The sequence below is a fragment of the Otolemur garnettii genome, unplaced genomic scaffold (genome assembly GCF_000181295.1).
Source record: "Otolemur garnettii isolate 467f Iridium unplaced genomic scaffold, OtoGar3 scaffold00052, whole genome shotgun sequence".
Lineage (NCBI taxonomy): Eukaryota > Metazoa > Chordata > Mammalia > Primates > Galagidae > Otolemur > Otolemur garnettii.
The window spans coordinates 8580949-8585132 of record NW_003852447.1 but is presented as its reverse complement, the minus strand read 5'-3'; the positions used below and the strand labels follow the sequence as shown (position 1 = coordinate 8585132).

Here is a 4184-nt window from a genome sequence, read left to right as displayed (position 1 = left end):
ATTTTCTTCTACATAGACATCTTCCCCAAATAATGTTGCTAGAACAACTTGAGTATGGGGTTTTTTGGTTCAAGGTAAACACATCAAAAAAAAAAATAGCTTATCTCTGTTACATAGAGTTGTGATATAAAAATTATTTACAGGCTGTATGTTTCAGAAATCAGGTAACTACTTGGTAATCCTCCTGAAGAAACTTTCTTATTAAGCCTATGTTATAGAAAGAAAAGATATAACTAAAATAATTAAAATATCTTCTGATCATAATGCTTGATACCATGAAAGGAATGTTTGGTTTCCTCCACAAAGAAACACCAAGATTTTTTCATAATCTCCTTTGGCTTCATCCATATTGGCTTGGCCAAGAGAGTCACCATACATCCTCTGATAGAATGCTTTGATATCATTTATGTCAATTTCAGAATGGGAAACCATAATCCTGATCAATTCCTCATGACAAGTTCCAGCACTCTTCATGGCATGATGAAGCTTCTCGGCAAAGAAAGCTGGTTTGCAGGTAGCACACTTCACAATGGCTGTGAGGCATTTCTCAATGTCACCTTTCATCTCCAGGTCCAGAGCTTTGTTCATGTCATGCTTGCTGTATTTGGTATATTTTTGAAACACTCTGCAAAGATGGGGATAGCCCCTGATGGTAAGAATTGTAATGAACACTTTGGCCTCTGTCCCCTTTCTCTTTTCTCCTGCTTCATACAAGGCCCTGGCATCCATATCAGCCAAGTCTTCATTCACACCAAAATCCTCACTTTGGTCACCCTTAGCAAGAGAAATAAAAGCCTTCCAGAAATCTCCATATGTGTCTGAGGTTATATCTGTATATATACAGATTTCTTTTCAGTTCATCTCTGTAGACTCTGTTAATTTCTCTGATTTCTTTGTTGATGTCAATACTTCAATCAGAGTGTCAATATTGATGTCAATATTTCAACCACAGTGTGTCCATCAGTTCCAAAGCCCTTCATGGCAGCATAGAGTTCATCAGCATCAAACTGTGCTGGGGTTTTTAGCAGTGCTAAAGCAACTTACTCCAGGTTGCCTATAAGGGCCTTCTTCAGTACTTCATCCAAGGGCTTTCCCTCCTCCTGGAAATATGCTGCTTTGATTTGTTGACACTAAGCATTGGTTCTTTTAGTTAATATGTCAATGATAGTTCCTTCATCTACACCTTTAACCATCAGGGCTCAATGGATGGCAGCAACATCTGCAGATGGATCAAAGAAAGGATAGGGGCTCACCACTGACCCAGGACCACCTTTGGATGATTTCATAGTATTAACATACTGCTGCTCTTCATTTTCAATAAGACAGACCTGCTTGAGGAATTCTGATACACTTGCCATTACTAAAGAAGTGTCTGTGTTTCTATCCTCTTTCAGAGAACTAGTCAGAGATTCTGTTCTGAAGATTTCTATATTTATCTTTTAAGGTAAGATGATATTCTTGTATTCAAATGTGGCCTGAGTTTTTGTATCCAGTCAGCTAACCTATGCCTCTTTAGAGAACAATTTAAATCATTCACATTAATAGAGAATATTGGTAAGTCTGGTAGAATTTTGAGTATCAAGTTTTTCAAAAGTCCAGTGGACATTTTTAATCCTTTCACCACTCTGGAAATTGGAATTTGATGAAAGTTTCTGAGTGAGTTTACTTTGGTGGTAGAGGATTACACTGGTCATTATGGAGGATAGGTCTGAAAATATCCTGGAGAGCTGGTTTAGTTATGGCAAATTTCTTCAACATGTGAGTGTCACTAAAGTATTTAAGTAAGTAAATACTTAAGTAAGTAAAGTATTTAAGTATTTCTCCATCATAAATGAAACTCAGTTTAACTGGATATAGGATCCTGAGTTGAAAGTTATTTTGTTTTAGGAGATTAAAAGTCAATGACCACCCTCTTCTAGCTTGAAAAGTTTCAGCAGAAAGATCTACAGTCATTCTAATATTCTTCCCCTTGTAGGTTATTGTAGGTTATTATTTTCTTACACCTGGCTGCTTGCAGAATTTTCTCTTTCATATTAACTTTGGCAAAGTTAATTATAATGTGTCTGGGAAATGCCTTATTCAGGTTGAGTCATGCTGAGGTTCTGAAGCTGTCTGCTATCTGAATTTCATAATCTCTTGGCATGTCTGGAAAGTTCTCCTTGATTATCTCATGGAGTAGAGCATCTGGGCCTTTCGAAGCAAACTTGTTGCCTTCAGGAATTCCTATATGGCGAATATTAGTTTTCTTCAAATTATCCCAGAGCTCTCTGAGAGAATGATCCATTTTGCTCTCCACTTCTTTTCCTCTTTGAGCATTTGGGAGTATTCACATGCTTTGTCTTCAATGTCAGAAATCCTTTCTTCTGCCTTATCCATTCTGTTACTGAGAGATTCTACTGTACTTCTGAGATCTTTGAGGGCTGCAAGTTCTTGTCTCAATGTGTCAAATACCTTTGGTGATTTTTGTCTTTGAATTCATTGAATTCTTGATACAACTTTTGAAATGCTCCTTGAATTTCTAATTCCAAATTTACCTCCATTCTATTAATCTTATTTGCAATCCAAATTCTGAACTTAATTTCTGACATCTCAGCCATTTGTTTATGAATGGGATCTCCGATGTATTTGCCATGTTGTTCCTTGGAGGAGTTGATCTACATTGATTATTCATGTTGCCAGAGTTTTTACACTGATTCCACCCCGTGATTATTTTACACCATTTGCTTAGATGAGCAGATAAGGTGAAGTTGGGTTGAGGACTCCTAGAGAACTGATTAACCAGCCCTTTGCCAGGAGCTGGGACTGGTGTCTGTACCTTTTCCCCTATAGTTTTTCAAAGGACCCATACAGTGCTACAGCCTGAGACACTGGGGACCTGCTTGGTATGGTGGGGCTAAGTGGCTCTGTCTTGTTTTCAGCTGGCCTTTGTCCTATCCTAGTGAATCAGTTACTCGGGGTTGAAGTCTCAGCTGTGGAGAAATACCAGCAATTAAGTCACCCTGCCCCCCAAGGGCAACAATTGGAAAAGGAAATTCAAACCTTCCCACAACCACACACCCATGGTACCACTTTGGATAGTCCTCAGGTGATTATCCCAGTTCAAGAGATCCAAATCAATTGTCCCAGTCAGCACCTGGTCTCTAGTGGGAGCGTTCAAGAGGTCTCCAGCAACTAGATAGCAGAGGTCTGTTGGAAGCTGGAGTATGACTCACTCCGGTGCTCCATGGAGTCAGAAGGACCCAACCAGCAAGTAAATTAGTCAGGGAAGGTTGATGCCTCCTTCCCCACCTTACACCTCTGTCAAACCCAGTCACTGCTAACCCCACGGGACTGTGACTCAGTTCTCTCCAATGAGCAGATGCTCTAGGGGTTTGCACCTGCCTGAGTCATAGGGAGATCTATGTCTCCTTGGCCAGAACACCACACTCTGCCACCAGCCGACAGGGGGGAGCTGAAGGGTGATAGCCTCAGGTGCTTAATGGAAACTGGGGTGATTCACTCAGTTCCAGCCCTGCCTCAGATTGATGTTGTTGCCATTTATATTCTTACAGAATTTGCATTTCTGTACTGGCTATATTCCCCTGTGGGCCAGGTGCTATTTGAGTTCACTCAGCCCTGCCCTGTGCTGGTGCCGTTGAGCCAATTCTCATGGACGTGGTGTCTCTGTCTCTGATGCATTCTGTGTTGGGGCAGGCATGGTTAGAGGTCACACTTAAGTTCCTGCCTCTCCCTGGGCTGGTGCTGTTGCTCTGCCTGCTTTTGTCTCAGCTATGTTCCCCTGGGGGCCAGATACTTCTTAGGGTCATTAAAGTAGCACTTATGACTTAGCCCCACCCTGGAGTATGCGGTCTCTGCATGCACTTATTCTAGTCTCCATCTCCACTGCACTCCACCCAGGCAGGTACTGCCTCAGGTATACCCTTTCCTGGTGGGGCCTGCGTTTCCATCCCAGATCTGTTCTACCAGTGGCTGCCACTGGAGTAGAGGCCTGGCTTTCTCTAATTGCCAAGAGAAGTGGGGAGTGTCTCTCCAAAATATCCCCAGGGGTGTGAGCCCTATTGTTCTCACTGCTGCGCTGCTGCTCTGTGCCGTGGGGTACCACTTCTCCCTCTCCCGTATGGCTCCCCAGTGCACAGTCCTCTCTTTACCCGCATGCCACAGAATCAGCACAGACCTGCAACAAC

The 4184-nt window shown here is 42.2% G+C and overlaps 1 pseudogene; it reads right to left on the bottom strand.

Moving 5' to 3' along the window:
* Nucleotides 1-258: 258 nt before the first annotated feature.
* LOC105887171 lies at nt 259-1358 on the bottom strand (annotated as a pseudogene).
* Nucleotides 1359-4184: the final 2826 nt, after the last annotated feature.